This window comes from Vipera ursinii, assembly GCF_947247035.1.
Source record: "Vipera ursinii genome assembly, chromosome: 1".
NCBI classification, from domain to species: Eukaryota; Metazoa; Chordata; class Lepidosauria; order Squamata; family Viperidae; genus Vipera; species Vipera ursinii.
Genome location: NC_139512.1, coordinates 269546211 through 269566804, shown reverse-complemented (window position 1 = coordinate 269566804; position 20594 = coordinate 269546211). Strand labels below are relative to the sequence as shown.

Here is a 20594-nt window from a genome sequence, read left to right as displayed (position 1 = left end):
CGTTGTCATGACTCAACTTCCAGATAAATCTTGAAGAGTAGTAAACTATTTAGATTCTAAAATATTTTACATTTTGCTTACAATTGGCTTATATAATTACTACGCCAGAGTTTCTTAAATGTTCTTATAATCAGGAATGTCTGTGAGATGAGAAAAAGACTGTTCAGCAGTTGTAGCCGGTAACTTTTTTCAATCCAAGAGAGCATATCTGGAACTGGAAACACTTGGACTTGGGTATACCAAAATTTATGGAAAATGAGACAAAGATTTGGTAAGGGGCTAAATGACTAAAGTTTGTTTATATAGCTAGTTTTATTGAAATCTTGGAAAGGATAAGTCCTGTTCTGATTCATGGACAAGGTTAGAGACAACACTTAACTTTTACTTTTCTCTAACTAATCGTACCTTTTGGAGATAATATACCATACTTTTTAAAACCATGAATTTGAAAACACTAAACAGTAGAATACATCTCCATTTTTAATATTAAATGTTTTGCAGACTTTATTTACTTAATAATTATATATGGAGGAAAGTATACAATAGCTCTTCCCATTGCCAAGTAGAGCTCAAATCAACACTAATCTTCAACTATGATGGGAGACGTATTACCAAACGTTTACAGCATTGCTTTTAACTCACTTATAGCACTGTTTAAAAAAAACCTGAATTCATTATTTGGAAAGCACCTATTTTACTTCACCTTAAGAAAATTAATTTCAAAAAAAAATATTGCTTTCCTATCTCTTTATTTGAGTTAGTGTAATACAGTTACTTATTTGTTCGCTTTTTTCTCATTTTAGTCTCTCATTAACACTTTTTGAAAGCACAATCACCAGCAATTTTTTACTTTCTAGAAACAAAAAGCATATTATCAACACCAAGAACAAAAACTCCTTTACTTACATTTCAAAAAAACCAGTTGCTTTTATCAGTATCAATTTAATAGCTATTTTCAAATTTTCAAATTCACATGAAATAATAAAAAGGATTTTTTTTCTCCAGATAAAATGTTATTAAACATACAATTTCTATCATTAAAGTTAAGTGTCAACCTTTGGTCATTCCAAATCTTAAAATTATATTGCTATACATGGCTATGTATAAATGCAGAAGAACTTATTCTGGGAGGTCACAAGCAATAACATAATCTTCTATGATAATATTACTGCTCCAAATATTTAAGAGCGCTATTTAATTAATGTTATTTTATATACTATATAGGATATTAGAACTTATTTTTCATTGTTGTGTTCCTCTCATCTGCTTAGTAGGACTCTCTTAACCTGGAGGTATATAAATTCTTCACTCTGGACTGGAAACAATGCACAGGCCTCATGAAATCTTTTATAATTCAATGAAAGACAGAATTATGCAGTCATAAAATTATTCAACTGTGTTTTGGTCACTGATGATAGGAAACAAAGACAGCATTATTGCTAGTCCCACCAGCTTGCTTTATATCTTTATGCGCGGATATTGTGTGTTTTAGTGAAAACTCAACTGCTTATAGTATATAATAGTAAGCAATAAAATCTTAAAATGTCCTGTGCTACCGGTTCATGGACCAGCACCAGGTCGTGGTATACCAGCAACCGGGCCGTGCAAACAAGTGAAGCCCCATCCGCTGGATGCAGGCAGCACACGAAACCATGCTCCCTCTGGTCCATGGAAAAATGTTTTTCCACAGAACCGGTCCTTGGTGTCCAAAAGGTTGGGAACCTCTGCTTTAAAGCACAAATGAGAAACCTTTAGTTCAGTAGTCTGCTTAGATTTCTGATGCACAAAACTAATGGCAGGGTTTTTTTTTGAGGTGAGAACCATATGAAAACATAAAATAGAATATGCCCTTCATAGTTAAGCAACAAAATGACCCTACCAAATTTAGCACAGAGGTATCTGCAACTGGAGAGCGAAGATGAAGATGGGGTGCCTATTATGAACGTGCCTGTTCCACCCACCTCGTAATCCTTCTGTCAATTCACAAATACTTGACTGCCAAAACATCCTGAACTGAGTATCTGAGAAGAGGACATTTTACACATAAATAATTTGAAATACAAAAGGGCCAGAGCTAGAAAAAGGTCATCTGGCTCATAATATGCAGGAATACAGATTAAGCTACTCCAGGCAGATGGTTATCTAGCCTCCACTTGAACACATTAAATGAAGTAGTTTTATAACTAAAGTGCTCTTATTGTAATGGGGTATTTTTCAACAGAATTTGAAGTTGCTTCCTGTAACTTAAAACCATTCCAACTGGTACTCTCAAATGAATGAGCAAAATGTGACCATCTTCTTTGTGACATCCTCTCAAGTTATCTGAAGAATGTTATCATATTTCTCTTCAGTCACTTTTCTCAAAGCTCCTTAAATCTCCCCAAGTTTTAATTTCCTGATTTTTCCTGTTATGCTTCTCTCAATGCATCCCAATTTCTCTGATTCATTCTTGAAAAATGCTACTCAGATGTGGCAGTAACCTTTAAGGTAACCTTGAAGAAGAAATATAAGAACTGCTTAGCCTTGAAAGAGAGTAGAGGATGAGAAAAAAAATATCCTGCCTTTTAACGGATCACTGCTTTTTTTGGTCTAACAGGCTGCAGAAAGTTAAAACAGGCACCTCAATATCTGATCCGGTATCAATAATGGTTTTCCCCAGGACAGTGCCCTAGGATCTACTCTTTTCCTGATTTACATAAATGACTTGTGTGATCAACTTAAAAGTAATTGTGTACTCTTTGCTGATGATTATAAAGTTGTTCAATACTATTGAAAATTCACTTAGTTTTCAAAATATCATTGATCATGTTTTTGATGACATCTATTTGGCAACGTCAAGTTTCAGTTAAGCAATGCTTAGTTTTACATATTGGAAAGCAAAACCAGAATGTAAAGTACAAATAAGGAGGTATTGATCTAGAAGCTGACCTTTATTTTTATAAAGACATAGGTGTACTCATCTCAAATGATTAATGTTCTAAAGTTTATTGTAACAGCATTGATTAAAAAAGCAATACAAGTTATAAATTTAATTTTACTAAGTTTCTTTTCTGTAAATACTGTATTGCTCACTAGAGCTTATAAAACATACATTAGAGCAAATCCTATAACATTTGTTTCACCATTTGGAATACTTACATATCAAACATTAATACAATCGAGTTCAGAAGTATTTTACAAGAAAATAACTCTCCTTCATTGGTTTACAAGAAAAGTTTTGCACTCTTCTGTCTGTAATAGAATACCTTATACTACTAGGCTTGAAATTCTTGGTACGGATAGCTTAGAACTGCTCGGTTAGACTTAGGTATTGCATACAAAATTGTACATAGTAATGTTTTAGCTGTAAATGGCTTTTTTAGTTTTAAATGTAATGTGATGTGGGCAAATAATCACTCTAAGCGTAATGTAAGCCGCTTTAAATTTGATAGTAAAAATTTGATTTTTGTAACAGAGTTGTCAAAGTTTGCAATATTCTACCCGATTCAGTTGTCTCAGCTACTAACTTTCCATAGTTTTAACTCCAACCTAATGTCTGTGGACCTCACCCCATATTTAAGAGGTCCTTAAGAGATGGAACATAAATGCATTAATGTGCCTATTGTCTCTGTCACATTTTAAGTTTTTTCATTTTCCCTGTTTGAATTATTAATTTTTGCTTGACAAATAAACATTAAACAGTAGGACTACAGTTTTCAAATTAAGCTTTGGTACTTTGTACCATGTGGAAGAAAATCTCACTAACCATTTGTGGTATCAAAAGTTAATCATTTTTTTCTCTTATTTTAAGTGAAAGAAAGTTTATATGTCAAAAATGGATGGGTAATATAGGCAGTCTTCGCTTACTAATTGCTTGTTCAGAGACTGTTCAAAGTTATTATGGCTCCAAAAAAGGAGATTTATGACTGGTCTTCAAAGTTGTGCCTAATGCAGTATCCCCTGTAGATATATGATTGCAATTTTGGCACTTGACAATTAGTGCACATTTATGAATGACAGCATCCTATGGTTTAGCATGATTTTTCTTTCATTTTGAAGGTTTTTTTGCTAAGGATTTCACTCTTAACTTATAAAATATTCAAATGAGTGTGAATACATATACAGAAGTTGTATCAGTAGGAAGTTAGCTTTCCTTTATATTTTCCAGTTGTACAATTTTCATATTTCCTAAAAAAACACAATCTTTGAGAGAAAAATAAGTAGGCCTTGAGTCTTTCTAACCAACTTGGTTTTCTTTTGCTTTGTACTTTAATATGAGACTTTTCATTCGTACCCATTCATTGCTTTTCTTGTCTTCTTTTTCTTGAAGGGGAGTTACTCATAACCTTCTCAGTAGGACTATTTCTTCCCTCCTCAGCTTTCAGTTTTCTTTTTCTTGCTATAAAGTACTCTGTTCTAACATGGAGGTGCCCTCTGAAATGCCTCTGATAGCATATATGTGTTACTTTTCCTGAAAGACAGACTGAACTGTGAAAGAACAGGTTGTAAAAGGAGAACATATTTTCTGAGCTAGAGTTGGGGCCCTGCCCTGCCTGTTTCCCTTGATACTTTGGTTTTCTGCCAGTGAAAATTCAAGTAGAAGCACAATGCGTTGACTAACTCAACCCACATCCAGTTTTTGAAGAGGTCATCCTAAAGGCAGAGTAAGGATTTCCCTAGGAGGAACAGGTAGTATGAAAATCCTGTGTTACACCCAATATTATTTGAGAGTATTTTCATTGGCATTCATGCTATAAGTTTTTACAAATAACAAAAACACAGTTGCTAATACAAATCTTAGTTTCATGTTTGTATAAACTAATTACATTTCTATAAAACAATTAAAGCTCAGTAGACTGAAGATGCTTTGATAATTTATACTCAATAATGTTTCACTAAATAAAAACTAAGCATGCAGGAAAATATTGGCCTATGGTTCCATCTTCATTTCCGTCTTCTGCAAATTAATTTCATTTTGGTGTAATTTATTTTCAAACATTACTGCAGGGGGAAAAAATCTATTCTTTCTTCAAGCTGCTCTGACAAAATCCTTAGGCTTAGGCTGTATTTTAACAATGTAGTAGCTCAGCTTCTGCATATCAGTGTATTATAAACTTACTATAATATGCAAGTGTGCAAGAAAAATAATGGCAGCAATTATGACAAAATCCAATATGAAACAAGAATGTTTTTCTCTAGAACAAATTTTTTTTATGAGACTAAATCTGATACAACTGTACCCATGTGGAGATGCACAATCATGAACGCTTTTAGGAGCTAAAGAAATATGAGTAATACGACCCATTATTGAAGGAGGGTTTGCAATAGTGTTAATTTTTGTTGTTGAACTGAATATAGGCTCAACATATATTTTATCATTTTAAAAGAGTTGCAAAATTATATATCTATTTATTGGCATGGCTTCCAATCAAATTTATTCTAAAACTGAGAAGGAATTAATGGAATAATCACACTTCGTTTTAACTTCAGTTTAAAGTTAAATTGAAACCACATAGAACAGAAATAGAAAGCAGACATGAATAAGGTATTGCTTTAAAAATGGCAATTTCCTATTACCCAAAATCCCAAATAGATAACTTACAAAAGGAGCAAAGACAATAAAAAAACTGTTGCAATTCAGCTTGTTTTAATGTCTGCTACTGGCGCACTTCATATTTCCCTCTAAAACTGCAAAACTATGCAACTGAATTGCTTTACAACTTCTGAAACGAAATCTAGGACATCAGCCAAAAGGAAATCTCTGTCATGATTATGTATTTAAAAGTAATACAGACAGGAAAATGGCATTAAGTTATCTCTGGAGACATGCTTTAAAGAGGCTAGGAAAGATTTATTGAAGCAGGATAACAAGTGCACAAAGATTCTTGAAATGAATTAGGAAGTGACTTAAGATATTTTAATGTCTTTTCTGAAAACGACTGAACAAATTGTTTTAAAACAGTGTGTCTATGTTTGTAATTTAGCACAATGTTCCTTATCTTGAACTTTAACACTACGTACAAGCTCAGGATTAAATATACTTATCATTATATCTCTGGATCAAATACAAATCTGCCTCAGCCCCAGCCATTAATGTTTTTGTCTACTTTTTAAAAAAAATCATATGGAAATAAAGTATGTTCTTTCATTTAAAGTTTTCTATCACGATGGAACTTTATTACTAGTTTTGTATATGTTACTATGGCAGGTACCATTAATTAGTTCCGCACATTAGCTTGGAGAAATTTTAGTGCAAGCTTCAATTCAGGAATGTTGATGGATTTTATCACATGATGTTCTTCAGGTCCTTCCACAACTGTTCTATAGGAGTAAAGTCAGGACTCTGACTCAGTCATTCCAAAACATTATCTTCCTTTTATTTTAACCATTTTTGTTTTTGTACAGCTTCTGTTTTGGGTCACTGTCTTCATGTATGACCCACTTTCTCTTGAGCTTCACTTCAAAGACAAACACCCTAGGCATTTTCCTGTAGACTTTGTTGGTACAATTCAGAATTCATAGTTCCATTAATGATAGCAAGCTGTCTTGGTCTAGAGACAGCAAAGCGGGCCCAAACCATGACACTCCCACTACCATGTTTCACAAACGGGATAAAGTTCTTGTGCTGGAATGCAATGTGTGCTTTTTGGCAAATATAATAGTTTTGGTTTCATCTATCCACAGAACAGTCTTCCCCCTTTATAACATTTTATTAGATTATATAATAAAATACAAAAATACAAAAGCAAATACTAGGACAGTGGTGGTGAACCTATGGCACACGTGCCAGAGGTAGCACTCAGACACCTCTCTGTGGGCACACATGCCATGCCTCGGAGATGGCAACCGTCCCTCTTCAATCAGTTGTCCACTAACTTCACGAGGTTCCACATGGCTGGATGCATCCCAGCATGGCTGGTTTCCCTCCGCCCCCGTCCCATCCTTCCTGGCCTCGTATGCTCTCCTTTTCCTTGGCATGACCCATTGCATCGCCTCAGCTGTCGGCCGGCCGTCCAGCTCAGAGGTGGCTTCTCTGAACTGCTGGCGGTGGGCTGTGGAGCCCCAGAGTGTGCTGGTCAAGGGGCTGGCAGGCTATGGCTGCTGATGGACACTGTTGGCCCCCATGCACTCGCTGGCCTCTGTGTGCGGGGGCCGATGGTGTCAGAGAGCAACCACCCCAGTCACTGTCTCACCTTGCCCTGCAACAATGGCACCCCCGCCCTGCCTCACCTCACCCTGCAGGACGAGCCTCCTGCCTACCGCCCCACCTGCCAGAGTCCCCCTGGATCTCCCCCAACACTGCCCGGCCCACACAGGCATCCCTCCCAAGCAACATCGAGGTGACCACGCCTACCTTGGCCCCACCCACCCAGTCTGCCATGTCCACCACAGCAACGCCCACCCATTGGGCCATGCCCACCTGGCGATCAATAAGTGGGTTTTGGGTTGCAGTTTGGACACTCGGTCTCGAAAAAGTTCACCATCACTGTACTAGGACGTAGTGGGGAGGGAAAGGGGAAAGAAAAGTGAGGAGGAGGGGGGGGAAGAAAAGGCATTGACTTACAACTCCCTCTATTGCAGTAGAATAAAGTATTAACACTGATATCTTGATCACACAGAATAATTTAATTTAATTTAATTTAATAACATTTATATACCGCCCTTCTCCCTGAGGACTCAGGGCGGTTCACAGGGCAGAATAAAATAGCAAATACAAACATTAAAAAAGATTAAACAATTGCCCTAGTTAAAAACAATGGAAATACAGTGCTAAAAACCCCAAGAAAAATTAAATTAAAAGACCAAAGATAAAACAACCCCAGCAATCCCCATCAGGCTAGGCCAGCTTGTACAAACAGAAATGTCTTAAGATCGCGACGAAAGGAGCGAAGATCGGGCGCCATCCGGAGCTCTACCGGTAGCTGATTCCACAGCTCCGGAGCGCCCACAGAGAAGGATCTCCCCCTGGGGGCCACCAATCGACATTCTCTGATCGGTGGCACCCTGAGGAGGCCCTCTCTGTGGGAACGCACAGGGCGCAGGGAGCTTGATGCCGGCAGCAGATAGTCTTCCAATAGCAAATAGTCTTCCAATAGCCTTCTGGCTTACCCACATTGTCTTTTGCAAACTGCAGACAGGTAGCAACGTTCTTTTTGGAGAACTGTGGCTTTCCCCTTGCAATTCTGTCATGTATACCATTGATATTGAAAATGACCCCATGAAGTAAAAAGTAAATTAAAATTAAGTTGCAAAATATTTGGGTAAAAAATTATAGGATTAGTAAATGTAGCCAGTAAGTATTAATGGGTATTAATTGGGACATATTTAATGTTCTTATTCTTATTTGTAAAGCACCATTATTGCACCTGCTACTTTATAAAACTACAGTCTCAGAATATCAGTGCAAGCAGTAAGCAAATCCAGCAGGATCTTGGGTTGGTATAAAACCTGTCCTTACAATTTAGGAAAACCGTATCTCAGAGTAGCTTTGCTATCTCAAATTTCCCATGTGCTAGAGAACCATTTCCTGTTTAATCATTCTGTCACATGATAATTGCTTAGAAAGAATTCTTAGATCTAAAGGAAATTCTTTTAAAGACGAAGTGCTTGGAATTACAACCCACACATTCTTTAGAAGTGTTGGAGTGGAAATGGTAAGGAAACGGAAAGACTGGGCACTATGCTTTGTGTCTATGTTCTTTCATCTGGTTAAATACTATTTGACATCAAAAATATCCCTTCCAAAAAGCGTGTGTACGTGTATGTGCAGGTATGTATGTGTTATATATCACATACATGATTAAATCAGAGAAATACCCATCCATAAGCTTTGGGCACACAAATTTGTCTGCCCAAACATTTCCTGCAGTTTCTTTTCCTCTATTTCCTAACAAATCAGCCATAAAACAACCCATTCATCTTTTCAGCTATTATATGTCCTTATATTTCAATTAGTAAACATAGTAATGATTTTCACTGATAGTAACTGAAAATTCAAGGGACACGGTGGCTCAGTGGGTTAGGACGCTGAGCTTGTCGATCAGAAGGTCGGCAGTTTGGTGGGTCGAATCCCGAGTGCCGCGTAACAGAGTGAGCGCCTGTTACTCGTCCCAGCTTCTGCCAACCTAGCAGTTCGAAAGCACGTAAAAATGCAAGTAGAAAAATAGGGACCACTACGGTGGGAAGGTAACAGCATTCCGTGCGCCTTTGGCATCTAGTCATGCCGGCCACATGACCACGGAGACGTCCTCGGACAAGTGCTGGCTCTTCGGCTTTGAAACGGAGATGAGCACCAGCCCCTAGAGTCGGAAACGAATAGCATGCATGTGCGGGGGGAACCTTTACCTTTTTTAACTAAAAATTCAAATTATAAATTTAGGAGAGAGTCCTATTCTCCCATCCTGATAAGATGCTTTCCCCGTTTTAAATTAAAAAAAAAACAGGGAAGGAAGCAAAGGTGCAAGAAATTTGTTCCTTTCACTTATACTCTGCTGGTCTGAAGCCAGCAGGGCACAGGGGTCTTTAGAGTTCTTCACATCACAGTCCTCTGAGGAAAAGAAAAACACACTATCTTGCCAATAATTGTATACTGGAGGAAAAAGATAACAGGAATAACTCAACTTTGTAATTGTTTTCCCTAAACTGGAGGAGAATAATAATATTTAGTGAAGAAAAAGGGGAAACTAATGCAAAATCTTTCACAGTATAATGCAAAGTTAATATATTTATGATGACTGAAAATTAAAGGCACATTCAAATTACTGTTTTATGTTATATGCAATAATGATACAGAACAAAATTAAGGCTTTATTTGTGTTAGGATTAGAATTATTTAAAGCCTTAATCAGATTGTACAACCTTCAGAGCAAATTCTGTTCAGTTGAGGCAATATGGTCATCCATTTAAAAGTTAAACTACCACAATACGTTATTTCCACAATAATTATTTCCCCCACAGTACGTTTTGTTTCCTGCTAAATACATTAAACATATCTAAGTTTAGCATTTGGCCTAAACAATAAACAGCAGCAACATACAGGTCATCTTCGACTTACAACAGTTTGTTTAGTGACTGTTCAGTTACAATGGAACTGAAAAATGACTTATAGTTTTTCACACCTACAACCAACGTAGCATCCTTGCTTATCTGGGTATTGATTGCTGGCAAGGAGGTGTTCTAGTCTTTTTGTTTTCTTTTTAGCCTTTTTATTATGTTTCAATTTAAATGTTGCTTATCTCTGTGTGACTGTTGATGTTTGATCACATGATCAAAATTCAGATGCTTGACAACTGGTTCATATTTATGACGGTTGCAGTGTCCCTGGGTCATGTGATCACCTTTTGTGACCTTCTGACAAGCGAAGTCGATAGGGAAGCCAGACTCACTTAACAACTATATTATTAACTTAAGAACTCCAGTGATTCACTTAACAACTTTATGAAGAAAGCTTGTAAAATGGGTAAAACTCGCTTAACAAATGTCTCGCTTAGCAACAGAAATTTTTACCTCAATTGTGGTTGTACGTTGAGGACTACCTGTATTATGTAAATTTGATTACAAAGTGACGATAAATCTTTGATCACAATGAAAAAAAATCGTATCAGGAAAACACTGCCCCCTTACCCTTAATGGATAGGTAGCAACATTAACTTTATTGAGTTTATCACTTGAAGCTTACTTGGAAGTAAGGGAAGATATGTAGAAAGTTAATTAATAGAAGAGAATATATGAAACTTAGGGTTGAACTGTGGAGTCCTTGGTGCTTTGAGTTTGGTTGTTTGCTTGCAGATGTTTCATTACTTGACTAGGTAATCGTTTCAGTGCTAAAAGTGCATGAGGTTTGCTGTCTGTTTATATACACTACATTGCCTTGTCAGTGTTGATGGGGGTGTTATTTTCTCCTTGGTAGTTCCTTAATTATTTATCTAAGTTGGTAGTGCCTTACATAGAGTATTGTTTACGGCTTGTTGTGTCTGATGTTAATCCCAGTGTTCATCCTTGCATATCTGGATGCTGATTGCTGGCAAGGAGGTGTTCTAGTCTTTTTGTTTTCTTTTTAGCCTTTTTATTACCATATTTTCCGGCGTATAAGATGACTTTTTAACCCATGAAAATCTTCTCAAAAGTCGGGGGTCGTCTTATACGCCCAGTCATCTTATACGCCGGAAAATACGGTATCTGTTTCAATTTAAATGTTGCTTATCTCTATGTGCCTGTTGATGTTCGGTGCTGGATGGGGTGGCAATTGTGCACAATCTGGGGGTCCTCCTGGACTCACTATTCCTGCTCAAAGGTCAGCTGACAATCATGGTTAGGGGAGGGCTTTGCACAGCTTTGTGTTGTGCACCAGTTGCACCCATTCCTAGATCAGGGGAATTTGCTCAGCCACAAATGCCCTAGTAGGGTAGTTTGCCCTACTACTACCAAGGAAAGTAAGTGGGTGTATTGAAAGTACATTGGAAGAATATCTGTAGGATAGTGAAGAAGATGCACCAAAGCTAGTATACCAGGAAGGTCTACTGAGTACTCAAGAGACCAAACTGGCCTACAAGAAAGACCAAATGAAGAACAGAGAAGAGGCATGGGGAGACGAAACATTACATGGCCAGTGGCATAAAAAATAGCAGGGAAAAGAAATAATAACAAGACCTGGCTAAGAGCAGGAAAATTGAAGAAAGATATAGAGCGGCTAATTCTGGCAAATAGCAACAATGGTGCATTGGAAGAACTGCAAGAAATAACACTGTCTGCAAGAACTAGTGGGACCATAAAATAGGGAAGCTAAAGTGCTCTGGGACTTTAGAATTCATACAGACGGGCACCTGTCACATAACACCCCAGACTTAACAACTGTTTTTTTTATTGAAAAGTTTTTCAATACATTTTATCTTTAACAATCCATCCCCCCTCCCCCCACCCAACCCTTCCTAACCCTCCCTAACCCTCCCCCCACCCCTTCCCCCCTCCCCCCTCCGGACTTAACAACTGTTAATAAGTAAGATAAAAAAGTCTGGATAGTAGACATTGTAATACCTGGAGATGGCTGAAGGGAAAGAACTAGACTAGAGCAAATAACAAAATACAAAGAGCTGCAAATAAAAATAGAAAGACTTTGGCAAAAGAAAGCAAAGGTAGTACCAATAGTATAGGCATTTTGTGTGCAATCCCAGAACAATTGGAGCACCACTTGAACACCATCGGCATTGACAAAAATCAGTCAATTGCAATTTGCTCAGAACAGCTTACATCCTGCAACAATACCTTTAAGACCATCAAACATCCAACATCCTTTGGAAAGACTCAATAGTTGGAAAAAATGCTTCAAATCCAGTGTGAACATCTGGCTGACTGTGTGACAAACCATAATTTATTAAGCATGTAAAAGCTTTGGGTGCATTTCATGCCCAGTCTCCATCTGCAATATCAAAAATTACTTCCTGCTTGGAAAATTCCTGGACCATCTGCAACAACCAGAACAGAATAATTCAAAGAAACAATAGGATGTTTTAGCAATCCCCAGAACTCTCCTTTTCTAGATACAGAATGTTTTGCAAACACTGCATTGTAATAATTTTTTATAAATAATGATTTTGTGAAAATATGTAAAACATTCTAATACTTAAAAGTGGGCCCAAAGCAGTTATTTCTTGCAACTTATATCTGGACATAAATACATTAAAATATATATTAAGATAAAATATATTAAGATAAATATATTCTCAGGATATTGCTATCTTGTAAATGATACTTATTTAACTGCAATTGGTATCTAATCCTCTACATTGATCAAAGTTACACAGTCCAGGTTTTATAACAAAAAATAGTCCTATTTCAAATCTGGATTTTTTTCTAACAATTTATTTAACATGATTACAAGGACCAAACTTGAGCTGCCAACTGGTTGAATATTATATCCTCTACTGCTAATATTTATTTATTTATTTTATTTATTTATTTAATTTATATACCGCCCTTCTCTCAAGAGACTCAGGGCGGTTAACAGGGCAATACGTAAAAGACAGATACAAAAGTTAAAATTAATTAAAACATGATTAAACAATGCCCATAGTACAGATTTAAAATTAACGTCATAATAACAAAACCCACCCCGTCCCATCAGGCCAGGCCCGCTTCCTTAAAAAGATGGGTTTTAAGGTCGTGCCGGAAGGAGCGGAGGTCGGGCGCCATCCGGAGCTCTACCGGAAGATGATTCCATAAGTCCGGTGCGCCCACAGAGAACGCTCTCCCCCTGGGGGCCACCAGTCGGCATTCTTTGACCGGCGGCACCCTGAGGAGGCCCTCTCTGTGGGAGCGTACTGGGCGGAGGGAAGTTGACGCCGGCTGCAGGTGCTCCCCAAGGTATTCTGGACCCATGCCATGGAGGGCTTTGTAGGTCATTACCAACACCTTGAACCTCACCCGGAAGACAACTGGCAACCAATGCAGCTAGATATTAGGAACTGGAAATTAACAAATGTAGTAATGCAAAGTTGTGTATGTACAAATGTACATATAGCATTAAACAATTTTGAATTTTTTACTCATAACTGCAAATAATGCTTTAAAACTCTAATATTAGTAAAGGTATCCTTAATCCAAATAATCTGTTGACATGGTTTTCAGGAGGAAAAACACAACACTAAAAAGTAGAACTTTTAACGCTGCCTGGGTTTAAGTGAACTTTTCCCCCCTACAAATCCCATAAAGTTCTTAGGATTCCACAGCATACAATTTGAAAAATCCTAGTTTATTTCACTGGCCATTCAGTGTAAAAGAAGGCATTCTTTGTAGAGTCAGAAAAGTTGTTTTTTGACTCTGAAGAGGACCACACACAAGTATTCCTTGATTACAAGTACAATGATAATCACAAGTCTCCCAATACTCCCATGTAACACCTCTTCTCCGTGAGCTGCATTGGCTTCCAGTTGCCCTCCGGGTGAAATTCAAGGTGCTGGTGATGACCTATAAAGCCCTAAATGGCATGGGCCCGGATTATCTGAGGGAGCACCTGCTGCCAGCGTCAATTTCCCATCGTCCTGTGCGCTCCCACAGGGAGGGCCTCCTCAGGGTACCGCTGGTCAAGGATTGCCGACGGGCGATCCCCAGGGGGAGGGCGTTCTCTGTGGGCACGCCTGCCCTATGGAATCAACTGCCAACGGAACTCCGGACTGCCCCCGACCTTCGTTCATTTCGCCGGGACCTAAAAACCTGGCTCTTTGAGCTATCTGGTCTGGACTGAGGGGTTTACTGTTTTTAAATTGTGATTTTATTTTTTGCGGCTAGACTTAATTTAATTTAATTTTAATTTTATATTGTATTGTTTTTAAATTTTGCCTTGTAAACCGCCCTGAGTCCTTTGGGAGTAGAGCGGTATATAAACATCATAATAATAATAATAATAATAATAATAATAATAATAATAATAATAATAATAATAATACAGTTAAGGATAACCTACTATCCTGCCTACAGTATAGCAGAATGAGCTACAATGCAATTATCCCTCCTTATATTTTTATTATTTTATTTATATCCCACTTTATTATTTTTACAAATAAATCAAGGTGGTGAACATATAATTGAAAGTGTAATAAAATAAATGAGACCTCCATAAAAGCATTGTTTCTTTTTTCATATCTTCAGCAAAGGCCCACATTTTATACTACTTCTCATGTTCATAAATTTGTAACATGTGATTAACTTTCTATATAGTTGTTATTCCAGTTACAGAATGTGTTTACCCATCATCTCATTGAAGGTGCTACATTTTATTAATTGTGCTGTGATCATATCAGTGTATGTTTAAGGTACACCCACTGAATCTCTCATTCCTTTAAACTTAGTCATGTTTTATTCATTTATTTAAGGTAAAGTATTAGCTTTTATTTTCCTTGTGGGTGGATGAAGTAGGAAAAAATGGAACTAACATCTTGTCATAAATTGAAGGCTTCTTTTATGTTTTAGATTTTTTCCTCTTTCAAAAGCAAGTGGTTTCCCAGTTAGAGTGACAAAAAGATTAGTCAGTTTTAATGAAGGAAATATGCAGCTCTTTAGTCTAGATGAAACAGGAGAAGATTTCATGTTTCAATGTTTTTTTCATAGTCAGCAGCAACTCTTTCTATTGCTGTAGACTTACATCTAGAGACCTGTTTATTTCTAATTAGCTTTTTGTAACATAGTACCCTCCAGATCTGTTTGGACCATAACTGCAGATTTCTCAGTCATGGACCTTTTCTGATTAAGAATTTTTTTGCTTTGGTTACTGCTCACATACAGGTTACAGAAAAACTGCTCTAACTTGATTTACAAAGCACTGGTGATCATTAACTAGTATGAATCAAGAAAAAAATAAGTCAGCACTGAAGATCTTTGAAGTTGCAGAAAAGAACAGATAATGGTTATTAAAATTCAATTTTCATTCCTTTTGAATAAAAAGTGAGGATTATCAGTCTTGCTGAACATAATAGTGCTCAGTATTTTGCACGAAGAACAATTGACAAAGAAAAATACATTATTCTTAGCATACTTTTTCCTCCTAGAAACAGCATATCAAAGTCACATACACATCTTAAAATTTTAAAATCAGCATATCTTACTTTTTACTTTTTTCACATATTTACATCAAATGGGTTGTTTTCCAATTTCTAAGTATCTGAGATTTTTTTCTTCAGGTATTTGATTAGTTGTCACTAATACAGATGAACAGTTGTTTAATGACCATTTAAAATTATAATGGATCCCCCCCAAAATACAACCCAGTTCTGAAGTCCCCCCCATTGTCATGTGACCACATTTTGAGCACTTGGCAGCCAGCCCGCACTTACGGCTGTTTGCAGTGTCCTGTAATCACATGACTGCAATTTGCAATGTTTTTTTCTGAAAGCGTTTATTTCTGGGTTTCAGCAATCCTCCGGTATAGCAATCAATGTGTTTACTTAATGATCATGGTCTTCACTTACTAACTGCCACAAAAAAAGGTTGTAAAATTGGCTTAGTCACATGACGATAGACACATATTACAACCATTATGACCAGGCTCCATTATGGTCGTAAGTTGAAGGACTACCTGTATTTGAATTGACTATTAATTCAAAAGTTAAGCTAGCCGTTAACAAATAGAAAAATGTGTAATTTCCAATCCGTGCACTTGCTACAGGAATAGCTTTCATGTGTCTAGGATTTAGTATGTTTTTTTAATTGATGAAACACTGACTGTCCTGGTGGGTGATACTGTCTTATTACTATTTAATAAGCAGGCCTCTTGGTTTTACAACTACAAAAATAAGTGCAACTTATGTATGATTAATTAAGAAATTCAATATTTGCTATCTATTGTGGAAAATATACTGACGTGTCCAACTTATAAAACAGTTTGTAGATATTTCAAAAGAACTAATGAAGAAATTGTTAAGATTGAGTAATAGCACTATGCAAATATTTCAAAAGATGAATTTCAAAATGCATAGAAGTGCAGCTGAAGTATCTGTTCCTGAAGAGGGTTATGCACCTGCTTCAAAAGCTATTCCCAGCTCTACCTAGATGAATATGCATGTACAGCTACTTCTCCTTTTGGGGGGAAAAATTGAAGAGAAATGTCTGTGCATGCCCACACATCAGACAGATGGAAACAATTTCTGAAACAACTGTACAAGAAAAAAGACAACTTTACAAGAAAAAAGACACAGCTGCTTTGACAATGTGGAGCTTTGGATATAATGCACATATTCCAAATGGATCAGTGGTATCTTTTCTTAGGATTTCCTAAACAGAGCTGAAAACACAATACCTTAATATCAAATCCCATTACAACATTAAATTTTCTTATACTAATATTTTTAAAATATTTGTTTTATTTAAATAACAACTTTAAAAAAAAACATGCCCAAGCAATAGAAGAAACCAGTAATCCCTTGTTATAATCACTTCCATACTTACCATTTGGCTTGCATTGAGCTCTCTGTGCTGTACTCCTAGGACAGACATGTCAAACACAAGACCCGTGGGCTGGATCCGGCCCGTGAAGTGGTTTCATGTGGACACGCGAAGCCATCCTGGAAACAGTGAGGGAACAGCCTCTGCTGCCTTGGCCCAGGCCGGCCGGAAGCCAATGTACAATTTTGTGGTGGCCATCTATGCTGAAACGCATTCAGTCTTAGCTCCACAAGGCCATCTGGAAGCAGCGAGAGACCAGCCCCTGCCGTCTCACCCCTGCCCCCTGGGCACACGCTGGGGAGGTATCACCCTTTGTGAGGAATGAAGAAAAGCACCATTACCTGGAAGTGGCCAGCAGATGGTTCTGCCTACTTTGGGCAGGCTAGGGGCTGGGCAGTGTTGTGCTTCTCTTCAGATTCATGCCACCTGGCTCAGCCTCTCGGCACTGTGAGGAGAGTGCTCCGCTGCCTGCCAAAACCGGGCAGGCTGGGGGGCATTGCGCAGGTAACATCAACTCTCATGCTGCTCATGGCATCCCCTCCCCCAGAGCCCACCAAGCCAGATATGTGAAGAAGGCGAAGGCCATGTGCTGGCCACTTCCAGGCGATGGTGCATTTCTTCATTCCTCACGAAGGATGACACTTCCCCAGCTGCGTTTCTTGCCTGTTTTTCTCCCTCCATCATCTCAAATATTTTCCCACCACTCGAAGGAAGGAAGGAAAGAAGGAAGGAAGGAAGGAAGGAAGGAAGGAAGGAAGGAAGGAAGGAAGGAGTGAAGGAGGGAGAGGGAGGGTCTGAGGGAAGTCCTGCCTTAGTCCTTTCCCTGCTGCCCTTTCACCATCCCCTTGCCCCCTCCTCCTGGCCTATCCTGGGGGATCTCCCATCCTATTGCTAAGGAAGCTTTGGATAGAAAGCCAGGACTCCTCACATGGAGAGGGAGTGGGCCTCCCTCTTGATTTTGCCCTTGTACCCATCATGAGCAACCTGTCTAACGAGAGCAAGCATAGCAGCAGCAGCCTCAAGGAGGTAAGTGCAGCTGGGCGCCCCCTTGGGGAAGTGGGGCTGGTGCCGTGGGTCCTTGAGGGCTGGGCTGGGCATTTGACCTCTGCGCCACTGTCCAGCCCACCCTCCCACATGGCCTTAGAGGAACAGTGAGATTCCTCCAGTGGACCATGCCTTGGCATTTGCCCGGGTCCCATCTCCCTTCTGCCAGAGACCCTCAGATCTGTCCCACTCCTGCCCAGGCCCCCATAAGCACCCTTGACGTGAACCATGTAGAGCTGGCCATGCCCACCCAGTAGGCCACATGCACTCCAGCTACGCCCACCCAGTAGGCCGCACCCACCCTGACCACCCCCACCCACCCCCTCGAGGGCAACCGTAATGCTGATGTGGCCCTCAATGAAATTGAATTTGACACCCCTGTCCTAGGATCTTTCTAGTTAGGAAGCAAACTACTTAGAGCTCCATGTGTCATAGGCACAGTGAACAGGTCCTCTGTGCAACAATTCTAGAGGACAATAGGTGAGTTTTTAACCCCACTTCAGTTACTGGTTCTAATCCATTGCTCTATTATGACTAATCATAGGGCTGGCTCTGGACAATGTGGCTGACTCCATTTTTTTTTAAAATCCCTTTCATAGTTGGTTCAAAATTGTACAATTTTCATTACATATACTACATTCATTACCAATGTACCAAGACAGGTGCATTATTACTTAAATTAGTATTTCCAAACATGCTTCCTATTTTTAAGTAGATTTTACTTAATTTATGATCCTGAGTGCATTGCAGCATTTGAAGCAATTTTATGAAAATTCAGGAGCTACTATTTCTGAAATACTAAAGTTTATATCTAATTATAAAATACTATGAAGATTCATGTCAAAATTCTTTCGTACTCTGATATTTCACATAGTCTTTCTAACAGAATACCAACCAAACTTGCAAATTCATTATCTGAATGTTGAAAGATGTATAGACAGGGAGAGTTAAACTTGTACTAAACTCAGATTTAAAACAATAAGTGGTTGATGTTATTGATTTGCCCTTCGAAGATAAAGTAGTAAGGTAATACCATCATACATGCTAATTACTTGCGTACTGATGGTGAACTATTCACTACTTTTCCCCTCTATTCCTGTGTCCCATATATTCCCACTATCTAAGCTGAAGATAGAGGCAAGGAGTCATCTGGAGTTTTTTGTTGCATTACTGAAGGTTCCTTAGCACCCAACTCTACAAAAGCCATTAGAAGCCTTGAGCATCCATTAAGTAAGAAGAAGATTAAAAAAGGAGGAAAAAAAATCAAGTTAAAACCTAGGTAAAAACATGAAGATCCCACTTGTTTTTATTAAGCCTACTTTCTTCTTAAGGGATTAAGTCTACACTTTAGAGGTACTCTTTCACCATGGGCTGTCACCAAGATGTCACATGTGGCAGCTGTGGAAATATTTCATAATCATGCTTGATGTCTCAACTGAGTTGGTCATATTAACCGTGGCTAACCAAGCTGCTTTGACTATTGCCACAATCCCTATATATTGAAGTATTCAGAAATGTCAAGTCGTGCAGCATCTAGCACAAGGAACAGATATCAAATGATGACTATCAAAATACTGGAACTGCTTGCCAATTGCTTACAGAACACAATGTAAGATGGCAGAGTTGACTTTTTAAAGCTGTATTACTTTTAAGGCCTAACCATCCAAATGCATGTTTTTCCTCATTAAAATAATTGTTCCAGTGTTAAGGTCTGCAGGAGAAACGTAGTGAAGATGGCCCCGGCTATCAGAGATCTGTGGTTCTAAAAGGAGGAGAGAAGCCTAGCCAGCATTCCTTCCGGATTCAAGTGTGGCATCTGGCTCCAGTCTCTCAGTTTTCAGAAAATATATAAAAACATGGCTTTTACCATGGACTTAATAGCTATTTATTGATCTCAAAATCCATATGTCATTTTAAAGACCCTGAAGCTAAACTATTAATGTTAGTGTAGAAGTGCTTCTAAAGTTCCTTTCAGTTTTAGCAATTGTGACTAGAAGTTTTCTTATGTCTTGCCACTGGGGTAAAATTATTTGAATTCTACTATCTGGACTATTACATTAGTAGCAGTCAAATCCCTCTTGCTAATAGTTTATTTTTATCCACCACCTACTGAATTTATTCTGCTTTTCTTTGTGCATCATTTTTTGCTATTGTTGTCTTCTTTCTTTTGTAAGATATTTTATTGATTTTTTATACTTACAAATCTTTCGTGCTTAGTAAACAACATGTTGTCTGGGACCACATATTTAACAATAATAATACATCTTCTGAATAGAAGGAATTTATCTATATCAAAAGCAATTCCTTCCTTCTATTTCTCGGAGCAAGTCATGTCCCCTCCCAGGCTTCACTAAATCCAATTTACCATTTAATAAATGTTTAAAGAAAATAAAAAATATTTTCAGAAATAAATTTCATAATACCCATTATAGCAATCATGAAGAGACAGACTGGTATGGTTACTTATTTATCACTGTGCTCTGCTTAATTGCAAATCTAATCCAAACTATGTACACAAAATAGAGGAAGCCTAATTTTCCTCCATTCTTCTGTTTGTAAAAATATAACCACACCTTCAAAGAATTATTGGCAGAGACTCACAAATATCATAAGGTGACGAAGACTAATAACATCAAAGC

General features: G+C 38.0%; 2 protein-coding genes across 5 annotated transcripts in view; both read right to left on the bottom strand.

Moving 5' to 3' along the window:
* LOC310643865 (uncharacterized protein) overlaps nt 1-20594 on the bottom strand; it is a 707877-nt gene that overhangs the window by 405764 nt on the left and 281519 nt on the right. The window contains exon 3 of one of the 3 annotated variants that reach the window (XM_083368486.1): nt 13942-14187. The exons of 1 other annotated variant lie outside the window; for it this stretch is intronic. The gene's annotated coding sequence lies outside the window, so the exon portion shown is untranslated. Of the gene's footprint in view, nt 1-13905; nt 14188-20594 lie in introns of those variants that run through there. One more of the 3 variants, XM_083368485.1, reaches the window with a different exon arrangement.
* Nucleotides 1-20594, bottom strand: part of ADGRG6 (adhesion G protein-coupled receptor G6) — a 114624-nt gene that overhangs the window by 84709 nt on the left and 9321 nt on the right. The window lies entirely within an intron of this gene.